Source organism: Hyla sarda, unplaced genomic scaffold (genome assembly GCF_029499605.1).
Source record: "Hyla sarda isolate aHylSar1 unplaced genomic scaffold, aHylSar1.hap1 scaffold_460, whole genome shotgun sequence".
Lineage (NCBI taxonomy): Eukaryota > Metazoa > Chordata > Amphibia > Anura > Hylidae > Hyla > Hyla sarda.
In genome coordinates, this window is record NW_026610473.1 from 137,632 (window position 1) to 163,097 (window position 25,466).

The 25,466-nt window shown below is 45.7% G+C and overlaps 7 non-coding genes and 2 pseudogenes across 7 annotated transcripts; all 9 read right to left on the reverse strand.

Annotated features, from left to right (window-relative positions):
* Positions 1–1,493: 1,493 nt before the first annotated feature.
* Positions 1,494–1,679, reverse strand: LOC130335859 (U2 spliceosomal RNA). The gene has a single exon (XR_008877399.1). It is a non-coding gene; the product is annotated as a U2 spliceosomal RNA (small nuclear RNA).
* A 5,458-nt stretch (positions 1,680–7,137) lies between these two features.
* LOC130335875 (U2 spliceosomal RNA) lies at positions 7,138–7,286 on the reverse strand (annotated as a pseudogene).
* A 2,090-nt stretch (positions 7,287–9,376) lies between these two features.
* On the reverse strand, positions 9,377–9,557 carry LOC130335864 (U2 spliceosomal RNA; annotated as a pseudogene).
* A 3,650-nt stretch (positions 9,558–13,207) lies between these two features.
* LOC130335923 (U2 spliceosomal RNA) lies at positions 13,208–13,398 on the reverse strand. Its single transcript, XR_008877447.1, has one exon. It is a non-coding gene; the product is annotated as a U2 spliceosomal RNA (small nuclear RNA).
* A 2,085-nt stretch (positions 13,399–15,483) lies between these two features.
* Positions 15,484–15,674, reverse strand: LOC130335925 (U2 spliceosomal RNA). Its single transcript, XR_008877449.1, has one exon. It is a non-coding gene; the product is annotated as a U2 spliceosomal RNA (small nuclear RNA).
* A 2,085-nt stretch (positions 15,675–17,759) lies between these two features.
* On the reverse strand, positions 17,760–17,950 carry LOC130335926 (U2 spliceosomal RNA). The gene has a single exon (XR_008877450.1). It is a non-coding gene; the product is annotated as a U2 spliceosomal RNA (small nuclear RNA).
* Positions 17,951–20,047: 2,097 nt separating this feature from the next.
* Positions 20,048–20,238, reverse strand: LOC130335928 (U2 spliceosomal RNA). The gene has a single exon (XR_008877451.1). It is a non-coding gene; the product is annotated as a U2 spliceosomal RNA (small nuclear RNA).
* A 2,099-nt stretch (positions 20,239–22,337) lies between these two features.
* LOC130335929 (U2 spliceosomal RNA) lies at positions 22,338–22,528 on the reverse strand. The gene has a single exon (XR_008877452.1). It is a non-coding gene; the product is annotated as a U2 spliceosomal RNA (small nuclear RNA).
* Positions 22,529–24,621: 2,093 nt separating this feature from the next.
* Positions 24,622–24,812, reverse strand: LOC130335930 (U2 spliceosomal RNA). Its single transcript, XR_008877453.1, has one exon. It is a non-coding gene; the product is annotated as a U2 spliceosomal RNA (small nuclear RNA).
* Between the last annotated feature and the right edge of the window lie 654 nt (positions 24,813–25,466).

Sequence of the window (25,466 nt, forward strand, 5' to 3'; positions counted from 1 at the left end):
TGTGGAAGTGAGTGACATCATAGCACTGTAGTTCTGAGGGTTCTAGATGGATGCAACAATCTCCTGTTGCTTCTATGAAGGCCGTAATAGACGACATCACCAAACAGCTCCATAGTCACATACACAGCAAAGGAGAGATGTTGTTTACACCTAGTGATGTCAGTGGTATTGAGTGACATCATAGCACAGTGCTAAGGCTCCTGGGCCTGGACACAGCAGCGGCTGCAATATCTCAACGGAGAATACGTTTATATATATGTGTGTGTGTGCGCGTATATATATATATATATATATATATATATATATATATATATATTTCTCCGCCGAAATCACTTTTAAACCCATTTCCACCTTTTTTTCCCTTCTCTTCCTCTTACTTTTTTTTCACGTTTTTTTACGTTTTTCTCCTTTTCGCCTCTTTTCTGGGCGTATTATTCTTCTTTTTCTTCTTTTTTTTCGTCTAATGCATACCCCATCAGTGCAGCAATGCTTATTCAATACCGCCAGCAGATGGAGACACTGGGGGATAATTTTCTAAGGATTTATACTGATTTTTCCTGTCTGAATTTGTCGCACAGAAAGTTGCAGGCCAAATATGTGCGACATTTCTGCGACTTTAGCTTCTAGAGCATTTTTACAACATTATACATAGGTGCTGAATACATAAAAAGCGACTGTTCAGCGACAGACAAGTCGCATCGGCTGAAAGTAGGCCAGAATGTCAGTCCATGTTGGAGCAGGTTTAGATACAGTCTAAAGCATAGATCTCAAAGTCTGTGCACAGAATTTAGCAAGGGCCTCGCACCTTCTGATGCATCAGGTAGGTGCACAATAGCATAGCCTAACCCTCTGTACTTTGGTCTATATTGATGCGGGACATAGACAGCCAGCTGATGACCAATCCATTAGTGCAATGGATGGCTGGAAGCATTTGTCTTTGCCTTTGCAATACCACAGAAGCAATGCATGGTCAATGTACAGCAATGACACACCTGTGTGAACAGCCAGGAGACCCCCCCCCCCCATGTTATGTTACATAGTTACATAGTTAGTACGGTCGAAAAAAGACATATGTCCATCAAGTTCAACCAGGGAATTAAGGGGTAGGGGTGTGGCGCGATATTGGGGAAGGGATGAGATTTTATATTTCTTCATAAGCATTAATCTTATTTTGTCAATTAGGAACATTCAGCACCCACCCGCTATCAAGGCAGCTGCCTATCATGTCATGCCCTACCTGCACAGGTGTGCTGGCTACTCAAATGATCCAATTAAGGAGGCCATTTAGTCAGCAGCAGCAGAAGTCCTGTGCCTGGACGCTCCAACAGCGGCCAGACACAAGCAGAAGCAGAAGCAGCAGAAGCAGCAGCAGCACCACCTTTTGTTTTTTGGCTGCAGAAGCAGCAGCAGCAAGGCCCACAGGGCTGGCTAGCTGGCTAGCCAGCAAGCAGGTAGCAATGAAAGTAGGAATCTTTCTTTTTAACCCTGTAAGGGGGTGGTGCACTGTACCCGAAGATACTGCCATATCGGGTCAATGCATAGGGCGACGGAAGCAAGCTTCGAAATCAGCCCCCGTTCTCAAAAATCCATTTAATATATGGTCCCCAGATAGGGGACGTATCAGATATTAAACTGATAAGAACAGATAAGGTTTCAACAAAATTTTATTGAATAAATAAGAAACCATACAGAATTTAAAATGCAAAATAATAAAAGGTTCACAAAAGTTTTAAAATACAAATAATAAAACCAGTAATAAAAGGAGAAAAAATAGAAATGGCAGGATAAAACATTATACAAATGTCATAAAAACTGATTATACTGTTATTTCGTTCCATAGAGGCAGACACCACATGGATGCTGCCTCGCTGGCCCCCAACTGTTTCTTGTCTCTTAGGTAATAGATGTACATCTCACTCAGGGCCAGCTTTATACAGTTTTTAACATCAATAAAATCATGTTTAAAAAGTAAGATGTTCCTAACTTTCCAGATGGCATTTTTAAAACAATTAATAATCATCCAGCAGATCATCTGCTGTTTAAAATTGGGGCAGTTAAAAAGACCGTAAAAGACACATTCGTGATTAAAATCTTTTAGACCGCAGGCCCACTTCAAAAGTGGGCCTACCTTCCTCCAAAGCTCCCGTGCAAAAGGGCAGTTCCAAAATATGTGCAGCACCGTTTCGTCCACTCCGCAGCCATCTCTCGGGCACTTGGCTCTCGCCACCAGTCCTCGCCTGTGCTGGAACTCACGAGTAGGGAGGCACTGGTGGACGATTGCCCAGGCAAGATCCCTGTGTACATTCGCCAGAAACTTCCCGTACACGTTCCGCCATACCTTTTTGGATCTTGCCTGTGTGAAATTGGACACTGCCAGGGTAACCTCACTCCGCCTGAGGACCTTTGATACCTTTCTCTGGTCCCCCAGTATGTCAGGCTCCAAATCTTGGAGACCTAGGAGCCTGACTGTCTTTTCCAACACCACATAATGTTTTGGGGGACACAGAAGCACCGGAGCGTTCAGAGGGATGCGCAACCATCTTTTAAAAACCATGCCCGCAGCGTACCTTAAAAAGCAGCTAAAAATGCCATCGGATTTAATCATTTTAAAACAGAAACAGAAATACTTTATGTAAAAGAAAGTAAAAAGGTTAGGAACATCTTTCCCGCCATTATCTTTACTTTTGTACATAAAATCACGCTTTAATTTCTCCATTTTTGAACCCCATAAAAAAGTAAAAACAATTCTAGTTACTTTTTTAATGTATAAAATAGATGGAGGAAATACCATGGCAATGTATAGCATAATAGGGAGTAAAACCATCTTTATTATTAAAATCTTCCCCTCCATGGTAAGGTTTCTAAGATTCCACATTAAAATCTTCTTCTCCATCTTAGCTATAGCTGAATCCCAGTTAGGGCTCCCATCATTGACCTGGTTAAAAACAATACCTAAAACTTTAATTTGATCCTGTTGCATTGTGACTCCTGGGGTGATGGATGAATCCCAGGAGCCAATATAAAAACAGTCACATTTATCTGTGTTTAGCTTAAAACCAGAGACCTCGCAGAAATAGCTGGTGTTCCTCAATGCCCCCCTCATGGATGGAGAGTCCGGGCACAGTATGGTGACATCATCCATGTACCCCAACACCTTTAGATGGGTCCCTCCTCCACCAGGTATCGGTACGCCTCTTACTACCCGGTCTTTTCTGAGGAGGGCCATCAGTGGTTCGATTGCGCAAATAAAAAGGAGTGGGGACAGGGGGCAGCCCTGTTTGACACCTGATAAAAGAGGAACACCGCTGGTTAAAAAGCCATTAACAGAGACTTGACTAAAACAGGATCGGTATAAAAGCATGATTCGGCTTAAAATCGTTTCAGGCACTGCCATCTTTTTAAGAACTAAAAACAGGTATTCATGGGAGACCCTATCAAAGGCTTTTTCAAAGTCTAAGGATAAAATTGCTACAGTTTGATTTCTATCCTTAAAATACCATAAAACATCTCTTAAAATATTTAGGGATTCAGCTATAGACCTTCCAGGTACCCCACAAACCTGATTTGGGTGAATTAATTTATGAATAAAAGGTTTAAAACGGACAGCTAATAACTTGGCTAAAACTTTATAATCGACATTTAAAAGTGTGATGGGGCGCCAATTTTTTAGCATATCCTTTTCACCCTTTTTAAAAAGTAATGATACAATCCCCCTCCTCCAGGAAGGGGGAAGTTCATTAACAATAAAAGTTTCTTTATACAATAAAACCATATCATCCTTTAAAATATCCCAAAAAGCTAAATAAAATTCGATGGGTAAACCATCTTCCCCAGGGGCCTTCCCACTAGAAAAACTTTTAAAAACAAATAAAAGTTCATCTAAATTAAGATCACGGGATAAAACCTCCTGGTCTAAAACATCTAGCTTAAAATCAAGGGAATTAAGAACATGTTCTAAAAAGGATGGATTAAGATCTTTCTTATTAAAAAGAAGCTGGTAGAAGTTAAAAACTGCATCTAACATGCCTTTTGGAGTGGATTCACCCTCAAGGTTTTGGATGATATCCCTCCTATTCATCACTTTTTTAAAAAAGAAACGGGAACATTTCTCGCCCTCCTCCAGGTGCTGCACATGCGAGTTAAAAATGATTTGTTTCCCTTTCTTTTCTATGGCATGTTTTATTTCAGTTTTAAGGTTTAAAATATCATTTTCTACATCCATACCAGCTTCTTTCAATTTAAAAAGTACATTTAAACGCATGTTAAGAACATAAAACCACTGTTTTTCCATTTTTGCCTTCTTCTTACCTGCTTTGATAAAAAAAAATCTGATTTTAGATTTGGTGCCCTCCCACCAGTGCAGCATAGGCTCGTGGGGTTTTCTTTGTGATTGCCAGCACTGGTAGGTCCGCACAAACTCCTCTTTTATCTCAGGGTCCTCTAGGAGTGTGGTGTTTAATCTCCAGAGGCCCCTTTTTGCTTTTTGCTCCCCCTCTAGCTCCAGGCCCACCAAGAGGAGCTTATGATCAGAGAAGATATTCTGCTCGAGCGTGCATTTCAGGGGTTTAAAAGCTCTAGAGGAAAAAATAAAATCGATTCTGGAGCTCACTCTTCCATTGGACCATGTGGCGCCCGGGTCCTCCGGCAAGAGATCCTTCCAGCAATCTTTCAAATTAAAATCATCAATAACATTTTTAAGCAGGTAAGAAGTGCGGTCTTTACGATTAATATCCCCACCCTGCCGGTGTTCCCCATCACGTATGCAGTTAAAATCACCTCCCACCAGCAGGGGGGAAGACCCAACACAAAACAGTGGTAAAATTTCAAATAGTTCTGCCCGCTCCTGTTTATCAGGAGGGGCATACACATTTAAAACACGAATTAAAAGTCCATTAAAATATAGATGAATTAAAAGAGCTCTGCCAGGCACAATCTCAGTTACTGTATGAATAGAAAAGGACTGGCCTCGGCAGAGCAGCCCAACACCCACAGAACGACAGTCATTTGCACCGGACCATATGGATGGGCCCAGCTTCCAGTCTTCTTTTAAGTCTTTATAGTCCATTTTACTAGGGATTCCACATTCTTGTAGCAGGCAAAGGTCAAAGTCACATGTCTCTAGATAAGAAAATAAAGCAGCCCTGCGATCAGGGCTCTTTAAGGACCTCACATTGAGTGAGGCAATTTTTACAGGGATAGGCATAGTTTATGGAGAGTCCGTGCTTGGAGAATCAAAGTCAATAATAAGCTGCGTACCGTCATCCCCCGCCTGCGGGGTCATCAGCTCCTTGATGTTCTGAGGGTCGGAGCTTGAGATCGATGATGCCCCGACCCTGAGCTCGCTCTCGTCCGAACTACGGCACGCCGCTTTCCTTTGAATGTCTTCCTCTTCTTCTTCTCTTTGTCTTTTAAATGTCACACTGCTGTCCATATCCTCTGTGTTGCTCTCACTCGATGTAATCTCTGGCCCCCGGCTGATGGATCTGCGTCTTCTTTCATCATTTGACGACTGGAACTGCTGCACAGGGGCCTGTGAGGCCTCTTTTCCGGAACCTTTGCCGCTACCTTGGGAAGTTTTCATCGCTTGTTCCCCAGCAAGCGTTGCTGAGGACTGTTGCTCCAACTTCCCCATCGATCGACGATGGCCAGTTTTACCCACCGGGTCCACTGCTAGCGGGGCAGCAAACCCTGGTTTGGCGCCACTTGTCTTCTTGGCCCTGTCCTGTATAGGCGGAGTAACAGGACCGGGCTCAGACCTGGCCACCTGGCTCCCCTTCCGGCGGGCTTTCACCGGGGCCTCTTCGTCCGGAGCAGGGCGACCCTGGGCCAAGCCAGTACCTGGCTTATGCTGTAATTTTGGGTCCACCTTTGCCCCCACCGAGGCCCGTCGGCTGCCACCCGCCACAGGTGAGCCCCCTTCAGAAGTTTCGGCGGGCTCTTGAGCCAGGTAGGAAGTCGATCGACGTCTTTCAATTTCCCGGGCAGTAAACTCGATCACCCGCCCGGGCTTCGTGGAATCCCCATGGCCTCCCCCTAGCACTACCACCGGTGGGCCCCCCGATGGAGCACCAGAGGTCTTGGGCCTGGACCCATCAGTACCTGCCATCTGGGGTTTGGGCATCTTAAAAAAGGACGTCTTTTGTCCTGTCCCCTCTTTGGGTGGGCCCAGCCTTGACCCACCCATCGTAGTTTTTGCTTTATGGGGACAGGAATTAAAATCGTGATTTTCCTCTCCGCAGAGGTTGCACCTTATCGAATGGCTACATCTTGAGGCTATGTGACCTTCTTGGCCACACCTATTGCAGCGAATCACACGCTCCGCGCCGCAGGTCTCCTGGGTGTGGCCAAACCTCAAGCAATTTCGGCAATACATAGGCATTTGAGGATAGAACAGGAAGCCCCGAACTCTCCCGATGGCAAAATTTGGGGGCGGATGGCAAAGACCCCCAATACCACCGGGATCCTTACGGAGCTTGACCCAGAACTTCCTCTTGCCGTTCCAGAACCGCACGGAGTTCAAGATTTTGTTTGCGAACCGCACCTCTTCGCAGTATCGCCGAAGAAAAGTGGCTATATCCTCCGTGGTCACATGAGGGCTGTGCATAGCCACCACCAACGGTATATGTTCCTCACCATAGAGGAACTGGAACGAAAGACCGTCGAGTCGATCGTCCCTCTGGTCCGCACCAGACAAGGTTGCATAGATGTTATCGCAACACGCCGTGGCCGTGAAGGTGACGGTATACAGGCCACGGCTTTCCTGGTCATTTAGACACAGGATGTCCTCCCTATTGAGGCGGAAGTAGTCAAGAAGAATCACCTCCGCAATGAAGCGGAGGTTCTTCAACTGACGATGGCTCTCCGACACCTCTATGCGGATGGTATTTCGCATCGACATTTCCCCAGAGGGGAAAGCCCAGGAGAACGGCATCTTCCACACCCAGGGACTAAGCCCCTTCCCCAATAGCAGCAGGGGCTCGGAATCCCGCTATAAAAGCGGAACCCTTACCCAAGGCAGAGGTCGGGGGTACCCTAGGTGCTTCCGAAGCTACAGGTAACGCTCAACGTACCGAAAATGCCTTCTGAGACACAAGGTCCCAGAGACAGGGGGATCGCAACCCGTTGTCTGTGGACTAAGCCCGCTCCCCAATAGCAGCAAGGGGGTGAAGTCGCTCCGTAAGGAGAGACAATCCCCCAAGGCCGAGAAGCGGGGTACCACAGACACCTTCCGACCAGACCAAATGCAGATACTACACTTGATCTTAGCCAAAAGGCCGAGAAGCGATAACCGTGAAAGGGGCGGGCCCAACAAGGTCCCCTTCATGGGCACTATCACTGCTTGCTGTCAGGGAGGCTGCCAGACAATTTTCCATGCACACTCTGGGCTGGGGGGCAGTCAACCACCAGTACACACAGCAGAACCTAAACCCATACCATTATTGCTAAGCAGCAAGACAGGGGCCCATTGCACTCCCACGGGGCCTTTTTAAATGCAATCCATAACCCGGATTTGCCAGGAACCCTTCTTACTCCTCCTACTTGCATGTGACACTGGGCTTAGGATCTGCATAGGAAACACACACACAAGCACACACCTACCTTTGTTGCCTGCAGATGCCTCCTTGGCTGTCCCCAAACGGTATCAAACCAACACCCACGGGAAGCTGTAAGCATAGAGGACATGCCTGCACCCCATTGGACTTACCTGTGTGGGTTAAATCCGGGTTATTTGACAACCTATGGCGGTGATGGTTCTGCTCAGGCAGAGCAGTGCTGATGCTCCTCATAAAGCTGTCGCTGCTGTGAAGGTTCTAGGTGACATCACAAATCCCTATGGTTACATACACAACAAAGCTGGGTTGTTGTTGTTTACACTCTGCAAGGCCTGTGGAAGTGAGTGACATCATAGCACTGTAGTTCTGAGGGTTCTAGATGGATGCAACAATCTCCTGTTGCTTCTATGAAGGCCGTAATAGACGACATCACCAAACAGCTCCATAGTCACATACACAGCAAAGGAGAGATGTTGTTTACACCTAGTGATGTCAGTGGTATTGAGTGACATCATAGCACAGTGCTAAGGCTCCTGGGCCTGGACACAGCAGCGGCTGCAATATCTCAACGGAGAATACGTTTATATATATGTGTGTGTGTGCGCGTATATATATATATATATATATATATATATATATATATATATATATATATATTTCTCCGCCGAAATCACTTTTAAACCCATTTCCACCTTTTTTTCCCTTCTCTTCCTCTTACTTTTTTTTCACGTTTTTTTACGTTTTTCTCCTTTTCGCCTCTTTTCTGGGCGTATTATTCTTCTTTTTCTTCTTTTTTTTCGTCTAATGCATACCCCATCAGTGCAGCAATGCTTATTCAATACCGCCAGCAGATGGAGACACTGGGGGATAATTTTCTAAGGATTTATACTGATTTTTCCTGTCTGAATTTGTCGCACAGAAAGTTGCAGGCCAAATATGTGCGACATTTCTGCGACTTTAGCTTCTAGAGCATTTTTACAACATTATACATAGGTGCTCAATACATAAAAAGCGACTGTTCAGCGACAGACAAGTCGCATCGGCTGAAAGTAGGCCAGAATGTCAGTCCATGTTGGAGCAGGTTTAGATACAGTCTAAAGCATAGATCTCAAAGTCTGTGCACAGAATTTAGCAAGGGCCTCGCACCTTCTGATGCATCAGGTAGGTGCACAATAGCATAGCCTAACCCTCTGTACTTTGGTCTATATTGATGCGGGACATAGACAGCCAGCTGATGACCAATCCATTAGTGCAATGGATGGCTGGAAGCATTTGTCTTTGCCTTTGCAATACCACAGAAGCAATGCATGGTCAATGTACAGCAATGACACACCTGTGTGAACAGCCAGGAGACCCCCCCCCCATGTTATGTTACATAGTTACATAGTTAGTACGGTCGAAAAAAGACATATGTCCATCAAGTTCAACCAGGGAATTAAGGGGTAGGGGTGTGGCGCGATATTGGGGAAGGGATGAGATTTTATATTTCTTCATAAGCATTAATCTTATTTTGTCAATTAGGAACATTCAGCACCCACCCGCTATCAAGGCAGCTGCCTATCATGTCATGCCCTACCTGCACAGGTGTGCTGGCTACTCAAATGATCCAATTAAGGAGGCCATTTAGTCAGCAGCAGCAGAAGTCCTGTGCCTGGACGCTCCAACAGCGGCCAGACACAAGCAGAAGCAGAAGCAGCAGCAGCACCACCTTTTGTTTTTTGGCTGCAGAAGCAGCAGCAGCAAGGCCCACAGGGCTGGCTAGCTGGCTAGCCAGCAAGCAGGTAGCAATGAAAGTAGGAATCTTTCTTTTTAACCCTGTAAGGGGGTGGTGCACTGTACCCGAAGATACTGCCATATCGGGTCAATGCATAGGGCGACAGAAGCAAGCTTCGAAATCAGCCCCCGTTCTCAAAAATCCATTTAATATATGGTCCCCAGATAGGGGACGTATCAGATATTAAACTGATAAGAACAGATTTTTAAGTTAGCCCTCAGAAACTCAATCAGAGTTCCAAGATCTTATTTGAACTCGATTGTTGCTCATCATCAGGTAACCCATTTTTTATTTCTTCTTAACACTAATGACCACAAAATAAAATCAATAAAAAAGATTTAACCAGAAAAAAAAAAACATACACATTTACAATAACAAACAAACATTGCTTTCACCAGTAATTAATCAGAGAGACATTCCATTTCTCGAGGCATATACCATTAGGAAATCTATCATTCCACGGTTTATCGTTCCTCTTATCATCTGTCTTTTTACCGGAAGTCCCAACCAAGATGGAACTTTATAAGTGTCCAAAAATCTGTCCATATCAGCTTGAAATGAAAAATACACTTTGTCTCTAGCTTCCTCGTACCGATTTTCATATTTCGACCTTAGTTCCATTAAATCCATATCAAATGGTCTTCTTTCCTTTTTTGGCATATTTTCCAACATGCCATCCAAAACACCTCCAAATTCCATTGGTACATAAACCTCTTCTTTCTTTTTCTTTTCTTCAGCCACTTTTCTGGCTGGAACTTCCTCCAACTCAGGTTCTCCAATTTCTTCTTCTTCCCTACTCCTTTTAGCTGTTTCCTTTTTCGTTGTTTGTTTCTTGGGACATACATTTACCAGGTGATCTTCCTCACCGCACAGATGACACTTCTTTTTTTTGTTGTTGTTGCAGGTGTCTGCTTCATGACCTCCCTCCTGGCACTTATAGCACCATGAGTGAGTACATAGGTCTTTCCCGTGCCCGTATTGTTTACATTTACGGCAAAATTCCTCCATCCCTGAATAGAACAAGTCACCATTGACCGATCCAATTTTGAATCGCCCAGGTGGATAAATCACTTTACCGTCAGGTTCCTTTTTAAATTTAACTTTAAATTTCCATTTTGTAGTCCATAGGCCATATTGGTTCAGGACTTTTCCCTTTGACAGAATATTGTCACAGAATCTAGAAAGAAAAGTCTCAATGTCTTTTTCCAGTATATATGGGCTATACATCCGTACCGTCAATATTTTCTCCTGGTTCGGAAAATGCGGGGTCACCTCCACACCCTCCAAAACTGGATTGGCCTTCTTTTGCTGGTACTTGCTGCAAAAAAAATTAAAGTCCTCTTCAGAAGCCAATATAACATCGTAGTGTCCATTTCTTGGGAATTCAAGCATAGACAGGATTTGTTCCTTCTTAATTTCCAGCAACTTGAATAAGATCTCCTCGACTACGAAACATAATCCTTTTCCTCTCTTGCAGGTATCCAATAAGGAAATCCGAACTCCATTTCTGAGCTTAGCATACTCAGGGATGCCTTCTGATGATGCTCCACTTGATCCAGCCATGTCCATCAGGATAAACACCTCCCCCACTGTAAGCAGGTAGGTGGTGGTGATCGCTCCCCGTTGTCTGGGGACTAAGCCTGCTCCCTAATAGCAGCAGGGGGGTGAAGTCCCTCCGTTAAGAAGGACGATCCCCCCAGGCAAAGGAGCCGGGTACCCCAGACACCCTCTGGCCAGACCAAGTGAGCAGAACTACACTTGATCTTAGCCAAAAGGCCGAGAAGCGATAACCGTGAAAGGGGCGGGCCCAACAAGGTCCCCTTCATGGGCACTATCACTGCTTGCTGTCAGGGAGGCTGCCAGACAATTTTCCATGCACACTCTGGGCTGGGGGGCAGTCAACCACCAGTACACACAGCAGAACCTAAACCCATACCATTATTGCTAAGCAGCAAGACAGGGGCCCATTGCACTCCCACGGGGCCTTTTTAAATGCAATCCATAACCCGGATTTGCCAGGAACCCTTCTTACTCCTCCTACTTGCATGTGACACTGGGCTTAGGATCTGCATAGGAAACACACACACAAGCACACACCTACCTTTGTTGCCTGCAGATGCCTCCTTGGCTGTCCCCAAACGGTATCAAACCAACACCCACGGGAAGCTGTAAGCATAGAGGACATGCCTGCACCCCATTGGACTTACCTGTGTGGGTTAAATCCGGGTTATTTGACAACCTATGGCGGTGATGGTTCTGCTCAGGCAGAGCAGTGCTGATGCTCCTCATAAAGCTGTCGCTGCTGTGAAGGTTCTAGGTGACATCACAAATCCCTATGGTTACATACACAACAAAGCTGGGTTGTTGTTGTTTACACTCTGCAAGGCCTGTGGAAGTGAGTGACATCATAGCACTGTAGTTCTGAGGGTTCTAGATGGATGCAACAATCTCCTGTTGCTTCTATGAAGGCCGTAATAGACGACATCACCAAACAGCTCCATAGTCACATACACAGCAAAGGAGAGATGTTGTTTACACCTAGTGATGTCAGTGGTATTGAGTGACATCATAGCACAGTGCTAAGGCTCCTGGGCCTGGACACAGCAGCGGCTGCAATATCTCAACGGAGAATACGTTTATATATATGTGTGTGTGTGCGCGTATATATATATATATATATATATATATATATATATATATATATTTCTCCGCCGAAATCACTTTTAAACCCATTTCCACCTTTTTTTCCCTTCTCTTCCTCTTACTTTTTTTTCACGTTTTTTTACGTTTTTCTCCTTTTCGCCTCTTTTCTGGGCGTATTATTCTTCTTTTTCTTCTTTTTTTTCGTCTAATGCATACCCCATCAGTGCAGCAATGCTTATTCAATACCGCCAGCAGATGGAGACACTGGGGGATAATTTTCTAAGGATTTATACTGATTTTTCCTGTCTGAATTTGTCGCACAGAAAGTTGCAGGCCAAATATGTGCGACATTTCTGCGACTTTAGCTTCTAGAGCATTTTTACAACATTATACATAGGTGCTGAATACATAAAAAGCGACTGTTCAGCGACAGACAAGTCGCATCGGCTGAAAGTAGGCCAGAATGTCAGTCCATGTTGGAGCAGGTTTAGATACAGTCTAAAGCATAGATCTCAAAGTCTGTGCACAGAATTTAGCAAGGGCCTCGCACCTTCTGATGCATCAGGTAGGTGCACAATAGCATAGCCTAACCCTCTGTACTTTGGTCTATATTGATGCGGGACATAGACAGCCAGCTGATGACCAATCCATTAGTGCAATGGATGGCTGGAAGCATTTGTCTTTGCCTTTGCAATACCACAGAAGCAATGCATGGTCAATGTACAGCAATGACACACCTGTGTGAACAGCCAGGAGACCCCCCCCCCCATGTTATGTTACATAGTTACATAGTTAGTACGGTCGAAAAAAGACATATGTCCATCAAGTTCAACCAGGGAATTAAGGGGTAGGGGTGTGGCGCGATATTGGGGAAGGGATGAGATTTTATATTTCTTCATAAGCATTAATCTTATTTTGTCAATTAGGAACATTCAGCACCCACCCGCTATCAAGGCAGCTGCCTATCATGTCATGCCCTACCTGCACAGGTGTGCTGGCTACTCAAATGATCCAATTAAGGAGGCCATTTAGTCAGCAGCAGCAGAAGTCCTGTGCCTGGACGCTCCAACAGCGGCCAGACACAAGCAGAAGCAGAAGCAGCAGAAGCAGCAGCAGCACCACCTTTTGTTTTTTGGCTGCAGAAGCAGCAGCAGCAAGGCCCACAGGGCTGGCTAGCTGGCTAGCCAGCAAGCAGGTAGCAATGAAAGTAGGAATCTTTCTTTTTAACCCTGTAAGGGGGTGGTGCACTGTACCCGAAGATACTGCCATATCGGGTCAATGCATAGGGCGACGGAAGCAAGCTTCGAAATCAGCCCCCGTTCTCAAAAATCCATTTAATATATGGTCCCCAGATAGGGGACGTATCAGATATTAAACTGATAAGAACAGATACTACACTTGATCTTAGCCAAAAGGCCGAGAAGCGATAACCGTGAAAGGGGCGGGCCCAACAAGGTCCCCTTCATGGGCACTATCACTGCTTGCTGTCAGGGAGGCTGCCAGACAATTTTCCATGCACACTCTGGGCTGGGGGGCAGTCAACCACCAGTACACACAGCAGAACCTAAACCCATACCATTATTGCTAAGCAGCAAGACAGGGGCCCATTGCACTCCCACGGGGCCTTTTTAAATGCAATCCATAACCCGGATTTGCCAGGAACCCTTCTTACTCCTCCTACTTGCATGTGACACTGGGCTTAGGATCTGCATAGGAAACACACACACAAGCACACACCTACCTTTGTTGCCTGCAGATGCCTCCTTGGCTGTCCCCAAACGGTATCAAACCAACACCCACGGGAAGCTGTAAGCATAGAGGACATGCCTGCACCCCATTGGACTTACCTGTGTGGGTTAAATCCGGGTTATTTGACAACCTATGGCGGTGATGGTTCTGCTCAGGCAGAGCAGTGCTGATGCTCCTCATAAAGCTGTCGCTGCTGTGAAGGTTCTAGGTGACATCACAAATCCCTATGGTTACATACACAACAAAGCTGGGTTGTTGTTGTTTACACTCTGCAAGGCCTGTGGAAGTGAGTGACATCATAGCACTGTAGTTCTGAGGGTTCTAGATGGATGCAACAATCTCCTGTTGCTTCTATGAAGGCCGTAATAGACGACATCACCAAACAGCTCCATAGTCACATACACAGCAAAGGAGAGATGTTGTTTACACCTAGTGATGTCAGTGGTATTGAGTGACATCATAGCACAGTGCTAAGGCTCCTGGGCCTGGACACAGCAGCGGCTGCAATATCTCAACGGAGAATACGTTTATATATATGTGTGTGTGTGCGCGTATATATATATATATATATATATATATATATATATATTTCTCCGCCGAAATCACTTTTAAACCCATTTCCACCTTTTTTTCCCTTCTCTTCCTCTTACTTTTTTTTCACGTTTTTTTACGTTTTTCTCCTTTTCGCCTCTTTTCTGGGCGTATTATTCTTCTTTTTCTTCTTTTTTTTCGTCTAATGCATACCCCATCAGTGCAGCAATGCTTATTCAATACCGCCAGCAGATGGAGACACTGGGGGATAATTTTCTAAGGATTTATACTGATTTTTCCTGTCTGAATTTGTCGCACAGAAAGTTGCAGGCCAAATATGTGCGACATTTCTGCGACTTTAGCTTCTAGAGCATTTTTACAACATTATACATAGGTGCTGAATACATAAAAAGCGACTGTTCAGCGACAGACAAGTCGCATCGGCTGAAAGTAGGCCAGAATGTCAGTCCATGTTGGAGCAGGTTTAGATACAGTCTAAAGCATAGATCTCAAAGTCTGTGCACAGAATTTAGCAAGGGCCTCGCACCTTCTGATGCATCAGGTAGGTGCACAATAGCATAGCCTAACCCTCTGTACTTTGGTCTATATTGATGCGGGACATAGACAGCCAGCTGATGACCAATCCATTAGTGCAATGGATGGCTGGAAGCATTTGTCTTTGCCTTTGCAATACCACAGAAGCAATGCATGGTCAATGTACAGCAATGACACACCTGTGTGAACAGCCAGGAGACCCCCCCCCCATGTTATGTTACATAGTTACATAGTTAGTACGGTCGAAAAAAGACATATGTCCATCAAGTTCAACCAGGGAATTAAGGGGTAGGGGTGTGGCGCGATATTGGGGAAGGGATGAGATTTTATATTTCTTCATAAGCATTAATCTTATTTTGTCAATTAGGAACATTCAGCACCCACCCGCTATCAAGGCAGCTGCCTATCATGTCATGCCCTACCTGCACAGGTGTGCTGGCTACTCAAATGATCCAATTAAGGAGGCCATTTAGTCAGCAGCAGCAGAAGTCCTGTGCCTGGACGCTCCAACAGCGGCCAGACACAAGCAGAAGCAGAAGCAGCAGAAGCAGCAGCAGCACCACCTTTTGTTTTTTGGCTGCAGAAGCAGCAGCAGCAAGGCCCACAGGGCTGGCTAGCTGGCTAGCCAGCAAGCAGGTAGCAATGAAAGTAGGAATCTTTCTTTTTAACCCTGTAAGGGGGTGGTGCACTGTACCCGAAGATACTGCCATATCGGGTCAATGCATAGGGCGACGGAAGCAAGCTTCGAAATCAGCCCCCGTTCTCAAAAATCCATTTAATATATGGTCCCCAGATAGGGGACGTATCAGATATTAAACTGATAAGAACAGATACTACACTTGATCTTAGCCAAAAGGCCGAGAAGCGATAACCGTGAAAGGGGCGGGCCCAACAAGGTCCCCTTCATGGGCACTATCACTGCTTGCTGTCAGGGAGGCTGCCAGACAATTTTCCATGCACACTCTGGGCTGGGGGGCAGTCAACCACCAGTACACACAGCAGAACCTAAACCCATACCATTATTGCTAAGCAGCAAGACAGGGGCCCATTGCACTCCCACGGGGCCTTTTTAAATGCAATCCATAACCCGGATTTGCCAGGAACCCTTCTTACTCCTCCTACTTGCATGTGACACTGGGCTTAGGATCTGCATAGGAAACACACACACAAGCACACACCTACCTTTGTTGCCTGCAGATGCCTCCTTGGCTGTCCCCAAACGGTATCAAACCAACACCCACGGGAAGCTGTAAGCATAGAGGACATGCCTGCACCCCATTGGACTTACCTGTGTGGGTTAAATCCGGGTTATTTGACAACCTATGGCGGTGATGGTTCTGCTCAGGCAGAGCAGTGCTGATGCTCCTCATAAAGCTGTCGCTGCTGTGAAGGTTCTAGGTGACATCACAAATCCCTATGGTTACATACACAACAAAGCTGGGTTGTTGTTGTTTACACTCTGCAAGGCCTGTGGAAGTGAGTGACATCATAGCACTGTAGTTCTGAGGGTTCTAGATGGATGCAACAATCTCCTGTTGCTTCTATGAAGGCCGTAATAGACGACATCACCAAACAGCTCCATAGTCACATACACAGCAAAGGAGAGATGTTGTTTACACCTAGTGATGTCAGTGGTATTGAGTGACATCATAGCACAGTGCTAAGGCTCCTGGGCCTGGACACAGCAGCGGCTGCAATATCTCAACGGAGAATACGTTTATATATATGTGTGTGTGTGCGCGTATATATATATATATATATATATATATATATATATATTTCTCCGCCGAAATCACTTTTAAACCCATTTCCACCTTTTTTTCCCTTCTCTTCCTCTTACTTTTTTTTCACGTTTTTTTACGTTTTTCTCCTTTTCGCCTCTTTTCTGGGCGTATTATTCTTCTTTTTCTTCTTTTTTTTCGTCTAATGCATACCCCATCAGTGCAGCAATGCTTATTCAATACCGCCAGCAGATGGAGACACTGGGGGATAATTTTCTAAGGATTTATACTGATTTTTCCTGTCTGAATTTGTCGCACAGAAAGTTGCAGGCCAAATATGTGCGACATTTCTGCGACTTTAGCTTCTAGAGCATTTTTACAACATTATACATAGGTGCTGAATACATAAAAAGCGACTGTTCAGCGACAGACAAGTCGCATCGGCTGAAAGTAGGCCAGAATGTCAGTCCATGTTGGAGCAGGTTTAGATACAGTCTAAAGCATAGATCTCAAAGTCTGTGCACAGAATTTAGCAAGGGCCTCGCACCTTCTGATGCATCAGGTAGGTGCACAATAGCATAGCCTAACCCTCTGTACTTTGGTCTATATTGATGCGGGACATAGACAGCCAGCTGATGACCAATCCATTAGTGCAATGGATGGCTGGAAGCATTTGTCTTTGCCTTTGCAATACCACAGAAGCAATGCATGGTCAATGTACAGCAATGACACACCTGTGTGAACAGCCAGGAGACCCCCCCCCCATGTTATGTTACATAGTTACATAGTTAGTACGGTCGAAAAAAGACATATGTCCATCAAGTTCAACCAGGGAATTAAGGGGTAGGGGTGTGGCGCGATATTGGGGAAGGGATGAGATTTTATATTTCTTCATAAGCATTAATCTTATTTTGTCAATTAGGAACATTCAGCACCCACCCGCTATCAAGGCAGCTGCCTATCATGTCATGCCCTACCTGCACAGGTGTGCTGGCTACTCAAATGATCCAATTAAGGAGGCCATTTAGTCAGCAGCAGCAGAAGTCCTGTGCCTGGACGCTCCAACAGCGGCCAGACACAAGCAGAAGCAGAAGCAGCAGAAGCAGCAGCAGCACCACCTTTTGTTTTTTGGCTGCAGAAGCAGCAGCAGCAAGGCCCACAGGGCTGGCTAGCTGGCTAGCCAGCAAGCAGGTAGCAATGAAAGTAGGAATCTTTCTTTTTAACCCTGTAAGGGGGTGGTGCACTGTACCCGAAGATACTGCCATATCGGGTCAATGCATAGGGCGACGGAAGCAAGCTTCGAAATCAGCCCCCGTTCTCAAAAATCCATTTAATATATGGTCCCCAGATAGGGGACGTATCAGATATTAAACTGATAAGAACAGATACTACACTTGATCTTAGCCAAAAGGCCGAGAAGCGATAACCGTGAAAGGGGCGGGCCCAACAAGGTCCCCTTCATGGGCACTATCACTGCTTGCTGTCAGGGAGGCTGCCAGACAATTTTCCATGCACACTCTGGGCTGGGGGGCAGTCAACCACCAGTACACACAGCAGAACCTAAACCCATACCATTATTGCTAAGCAGCAAGACAGGGGCCCATTGCACTCCCACGGGGCCTTTTTAAATGCAATCCATAACCCGGATTTGCCAGGAACCCTTCTTACTCCTCCTACTTGCATGTGACACTGGGCTTAGGATCTGCATAGGAAACACACACACAAGCACACACCTACCTTTGTTGCCTGCAGATGCCTCCTTGGCTGTCCCCAAACGGTATCAAACCAACACCCACGGGAAGCTGTAAGCATAGAGGACATGCCTGCACCCCATTGGACTTACCTGTGTGGGTTAAATCCGGGTTATTTGACAACCTATGGCGGTGATGGTTCTGCTCAGGCAGAGCAGTGCTGATGCTCCTCATAAAGCTGTCGCTGCTGTGAAGGTTCTAGGTGACATCACAAATCCCTATGGTTACATACACAACAAAGCTGGGTTGTTGTTGTTTACACTCTGCAAGGCCTGTGGAAGTGAGTGACATCATAGCACTGTAGTTCTGAGGGTTCTAGATGGATGCAACAATCTCCTGTTGCTTCTATGAAGGCCGTAATAGACGACATCACCAAACAGCTCCATAGTCACATACACAGCAAAGGAGAGATGTTGTTTACACCTAGTGATGTCAGTGGTATTGAGTGACATCATAGCACAGTGCTAAGGCTCCTGGGCCTGGACACAGCAGCGGCTGCAATATCTCAACGGAGAATACGTTTATATATATATGTGTGTGTGTGCGCGTATATATATATATATATATATATATATATATATATATATATATATATTTCTCCGCCGAAATCACTTTTAAACCCATTTCCACCTTTTTTTCCCTTCTCTTCCTCTTACTTTTTTTTCACGTTTTTTTACGTTTTTCTCCTTTTCGCCTCTTTTCTGGGCGTATTATTCTTCTTTTTCTTCTTTTTTTTCGTCTAATGCATACCCCATCAGTGCAGCAATGCTTATTCAATACCGCCAGCAGATGGAGACACTGGGGGATAATTTTCTAAGGATTTATACTGATTTTTCCTGTCTGAATTTGTCGCACAGAAAGTTGCAGGCCAAATATGTGCGACATTTCTGCGACTTTAGCTTCTAGAGCATTTTTACAACATTATACATAGGTGCTGAATACATAAAAAGCGACTGTTCAGCGACAGACAAGTCGCATCGGCTGAAAGTAGGCCAGAATGTCAGTCCATGTTGGAGCAGGTTTAGATACAGTCTAAAGCATAGATCTCAAAGTCTGTGCACAGAATTTAGCAAGGGCCTCGCACCTTCTGATGCATCAGGTAGGTGCACAATAGCATAGCCTAACCCTCTGTACTTTGGTCTATATTGATGCGGGACATAGACAGCCAGCTGATGACCAATCCATTAGTGCAATGGATGGCTGGAAGCATTTGTCTTTGCCTTTGCAATACCACAGAAGCAATGCATGGTCAATGTACAGCAATGACACACCTGTGTGAACAGCCAGGAGACCCCCCCCCCATGTTATGTTACATAGTTACATAGTTAGTACGGTCGAAAAAAGACATATGTCCATCAAGTTCAACCAGGGAATTAAGGGGTAGGGGTGTGGCGCGATATTGGGGAAGGGATGAGATTTTATATTTCTTCATAAGCATTAATCTTATTTTGTCAATTAGGAACATTCAGCACCCACCCGCTATCAAGGCAGCTGCCTATCATGTCATGCCCTACCTGCACAGGTGTGCTGGCTACTCAAATGATCCAATTAAGGAGGCCATTTAGTCAGCAGCAGCAGAAGTCCTGTGCCTGGACGCTCCAACAGCGGCCAGACACAAGCAGAAGCAGAAGCAGCAGAAGCAGCAGCAGCACCACCTTTTGTTTTTTGGCTGCAGAAGCAGCAGCAGCAAGGCCCACAGGGCTGGCTAGCTGGCTAGCCAGCAAGCAGGTAGCAATGAAAGTAGGAATCTTTCTTTTTAACCCTGTAAGGGGGTGGTGCACTGTACCCGAAGATACTGCCATATCGGGTCAATGCATAGGGCGACGGAAGCAAGCTTCGAAATCAGCCCCCGTTCTCAAAAATCCATTTAATATATGGTCCCCAGATAGGGGACGTATCAGATATTAAACTGATAAGAACAGATACTACACTTGATCTTAGCCAAAAGGCCGAGAAGCGATAACCGTGAAAGGGGCGGGCCCAACAAGGTCCCCTTCATGGGCACTATCACTGCTTGCTGTCAGGGAGGCTGCCAGACAATTTTCCATGCACACTCTGGGCTGGGGGGCAGTCAACCACCAGTACACACAGCAGAACCTAAACCCATACCATTATTGCTAAGCAGCAAGACAGGGGCCCATTGCACTCCCACGGGGCCTTTTTAAATGCAATCCATAACCCGGATTTGCCAGGAACCCTTCTTACTCCTCCTACTTGCATGTGACACTGGGCTTAGGATCTGCATAGGAAACACACACACAAGCACACACCTACCTTTGTTGCCTGCAGATGCCTCCTTGGCTGTCCCCAAACGGTATCAAACCAACACCCACGGGAAGCTGTAAGCATAGAGGACATGCCTGCACCCCATTGGACTTACCTGTGTGGGTTAAATCCGGGTTATTTGACAACCTATGGCGGTGATGGTTCTGCTCAGGCAGAGCAGTGCTGATGCTCCTCATAAAGCTGTCGCTGCTGTGAAGGTTCTAGGTGACATCACAAATCCCTATGGTTACATACACAACAAAGCTGGGTTGTTGTTGTTTACACTCTGCAAGGCCTGTGGAAGTGAGTGACATCATAGCACTGTAGTTCTGAGGGTTCTAGATGGATGCAACAATCTCCTGTTGCTTCTATGAAGGCCGTAATAGACGACATCACCAAACAGCTCCATAGTCACATACACAGCAAAGGAGAGATGTTGTTTACACCTAGTGATGTCAGTGGTATTGAGTGACATCATAGCACAGTGCTAAGGCTCCTGGGCCTGGACACAGCAGCGGCTGCAATATCTCAACGGAGAATACGTTTATATATATGTGTGTGTGTGCGCGTATATATATATATATATATATATATATATATATATATATATATATATATATTTCTCCGCCGAAATCACTTTTAAACCCATTTCCACCTTTTTTTCCCTTCTCTTCCTCTTACTTTTTTTTCACGTTTTTTTACGTTTTTCTCCTTTTCGCCTCTTTTCTGGGCGTATTATTCTTCTTTTTCTTCTTTTTTTTCGTCTAATGCATACCCCATCAGTGCAGCAATGCTTATTCAATACCGCCAGCAGATGGAGACACTGGGGGATAATTTTCTAAGGATTTATACTGATTTTTCCTGTCTGAATTTGTCGCACAGAAAGTTGCAGGCCAAATATGTGCGACATTTCTGCGACTTTAGCTTCTAGAGCATTTTTACAACATTATACATAGGTGCTGAATACATAAAAAGCGACTGTTCAGCGACAGACAAGTCGCATCGGCTGAAAGTAGGCCAGAATGTCAGTCCATGTTGGAGCAGGTTTAGATACAGTCTAAAGCATAGATCTCAAAGTCTGTGCACAGAATTTAGCAAGGGCCTCGCACCTTCTGATGCATCAGGTAGGTGCACAATAGCATAGCCTAACCCTCTGTACTTTGGTCTATATTGATGCGGGACATAGACAGCCAGCTGATGACCAATCCATTAGTGCAATGGATGGCTGGAAGCATTTGTCTTTGCCTTTGCAATACCACAGAAGCAATGCATGGTCAATGTACAGCAATGACACACCTGTGTGAACAGCCAGGAGACCCCCCCCCCATGTTATGTTACATAGTTACATAGTTAGTACGGTCGAAAAAAGACATATGTCCATCAAGTTCAACCAGGGAATTAAGGGGTAGGGGTGTGGCGCGATATTGGGGAAGGGATGAGATTTTATATTTCTTCATAAGCATTAATCTTATTTTGTCAATTAGGAACATTCAGCACCCACCCGCTATCAAGGCAGCTGCCTATCATGTCATGCCCTACCTGCACAGGTGTGCTGGCTACTCAAATGATCCAATTAAGGAGGCCATTTAGTCAGCAGCAGCAGAAGTCCTGTGCCTGGACGCTCCAACAGCGGCCAGACACAAGCAGAAGCAGAAGCAGCAGAAGCAGCAGCAGCACCACCTTTTGTTTTTTGGCTGCAGAAGCAGCAGCAGCAAGGCCCACAGGGCTGGCTAGCTGGCTAGCCAGCAAGCAGGTAGCAATGAAAGTAGGAATCTTTCTTTTTAACCCTGTAAGGGGGTGGTGCACTGTACCCGAAGATACTGCCATATCGGGTCAATGCATAGGGCGACGGAAGCAAGCTTCGAAATCAGCCCCCGTTCTCAAAAATCCATTTAATATATGGTCCCCAGATAGGGGACGTATCAGATATTAAACTGATAAGAACAGATACTACACTTGATCTTAGCCAAAAGGCCGAGAAGCGATAACCGTGAAAGGGGCGGGCCCAACAAGGTCCCCTTCATGGGCACTATCACTGCTTGCTGTCAGGGAGGCTGCCAGACAATTTTCCATGCACACTCTGGGCTGGGGGGCAGTCAACCACCAGTACACACAGCAGAACCTAAACCCATACCATTATTGCTAAGCAGCAAGACAGGGGCCCATTGCACTCCCACGGGGCCTTTTTAAATGCAATCCATAACCCGGATTTGCCAGGAACCCTTCTTACTCCTCCTACTTGCATGTGACACTGGGCTTAGGATCTGCATAGGAAACACACACACAAGCACACACCTACCTTTGTTGCCTGCAGATGCCTCCTTGGCTGTCCCCAAACGGTATCAAACCAACACCCACGGGAAGCTGTAAGCATAGAGGACATGCCTGCACCCCATTGGACTTACCTGTGTGGGTTAAATCCGGGTTATTTGACAACCTATGGCGGTGATGGTTCTGCTCAGGCAGAGCAGTGCTGATGCTCCTCATAAAGCTGTCGCTGCTGTGAAGGTTCTAGGTGACATCACAAATCCCTATGGTTACATACACAACAAAGCTGGGTTGTTGTTGTTTACACTCTGCAAGGCCTGTGGAAGTGAGTGACATCATAGCACTGTAGTTCTGAGGGTTCTAGATGGATGCAACAATCTCCTGTTGCTTCTATGAAGGCCGTAATAGACGACATCACCAAACAGCTCCATAGTCACATACACAGCAAAGGAGAGATGTTGTTTACACCTAGTGATGTCAGTGGTATTGAGTGACATCATAGCACAGTGCTAAGGCTCCTGGGCCTGGACACAGCAGCGGCTGCAATATCTCAACGGAGAATACGTTTATATATATGTGTGTGTGTGCGCGTATATATATATATATATATATATATATATATATATATATATATATTTCTCCGCCGAAATCACTTTTAAACCCATTTCCACCTTTTTTTCCCTTCTCTTCCTCTTACTTTTTTTTCACGTTTTTTTACGTTTTTCTCCTTTTCGCCTCTTTTCTGGGCGTATTATTCTTCTTTTTCTTCTTTTTTTTCGTCTAATGCATACCCCATCAGTGCAGCAATGCTTATTCAATACCGCCAGCAGATGGAGACACTGGGGGATAATTTTCTAAGGATTTATACTGATTTTTCCTGTCTGAATTTGTCGCACAGAAAGTTGCAGGCCAAATATGTGCGACATTTCTGCGACTTTAGCTTCTAGAGCATTTTTACAACATTATACATAGGTGCTGAATACATAAAAAGCGACTGTTCAGCGACAGACAAGTCGCATCGGCTGAAAGTAGGCCAGAATGTCAGTCCATGTTGGAGCAGGTTTAGATACAGTCTAAAGCATAGATCTCAAAGTCTGTGCACAGAATTTAGCAAGGGCCTCGCACCTTCTGATGCATCAGGTAGGTGCACAATAGCATAGCCTAACCCTCTGTACTTTGGTCTATATTGATGCGGGACATAGACAGCCAGCTGATGACCAATCCATTAGTGCAATGGATGGCTGGAAGCATTTGTCTTTGCCTTTGCAATACCACAGAAGCAATGCATGGTCAATGTACAGCAATGACACACCTGTGTGAACAGCCAGGAGACCCCCCCCCCATGTTATGTTACATAGTTACATAGTTAGTACGGTCGAAAAAAGACATATGTCCATCAAGTTCAACCAGGGAATTAAGGGGTAGGGGTGTGGCGCGATATTGGGGAAGGGATGAGATTTTATATTTCTTCATAAGCATTAATCTTATTTTGTCAATTAGGAACATTCAGCACCCACCCGCTATCAAGGCAGCTGCCTATCATGTCATGCCCTACCTGCACAGGTGTGCTGGCTACTCAAATGATCCAATTAAGGAGGCCATTTAGTCAGCAGCAGCAGAAGTCCTGTGCCTGGACGCTCCAACAGCGGCCAGACACAAGCAGAAGCAGAAGCAGCAGAAGCAGCAGCAGCACCACCTTTTGTTTTTTGGCTGCAGAAGCAGCAGCAGCAAGGCCCACAGGGCTGGCTAGCTGGCTAGCCAGCAAGCAGGTAGCAATGAAAGTAGGAATCTTTCTTTTTAACCCTGTAAGGGGGTGGTGCACTGTACCCGAAGATACTGCCATATCGGGTCAATGCATAGGGCGACGGAAGCAAGCTTCGAAATCAGCCCCCGTTCTCAAAAATCCATTTAATATATGGTCCCCAGATAGGGGACGTATCAGATATTAAACTGATAAGAACAGATACTACACTTGATCTTAGCCAAAAGGCCGAGAAGCGATAACCGTGAAAGGGGCGGGCCCAACAAGGTCCCCTTCATGGGCACTATCACTGCTTGCTGTCAGGGAGGCTGCCAGACAATTTTCCATGCACACTCTGGGCTGGGGGGCAGTCAACCACCAGTACACACAGCAGAACCTAAACCCATACCATTATTGCTAAGCAGCAAGACAGGGGCCCATTGCACTCCCACGGGGCCTTTTTAAATGCAATCCATAACCCGGATTTGCCAGGAACCCTTCTTACTCCTCCTACTTGCATGTGACACTGGGCTTAGGATCTGCATAGGAAACACACACACAAGCACACACCTACCTTTGTTGCCTGCAGATGCCTCCTTGGCTGTCCCCAAACGGTATCAAACCAACACCCACGGGAAGCTGTAAGCATAGAGGACATGCCTGCACCCCATTGGACTTACCTGTGTGGGTTAAATCCGGGTTATTTGACAACCTATGGCAGTGATGGTTCTGCTCAGGCAGAGCAGTGCTGATGCTCCTCATAAAGCTGTCGCTGCTGTGAAGGTTCTAGGTGACATCACAAATCCCTATGGTTACATACACAACAAAGCTGGGTTGTTGTTGTTTACACTCTGCAAGGCCTGTGGAAGTGAGTGACATCATAGCACTGTAGTTCTGAGGGTTCTAGATGGATGC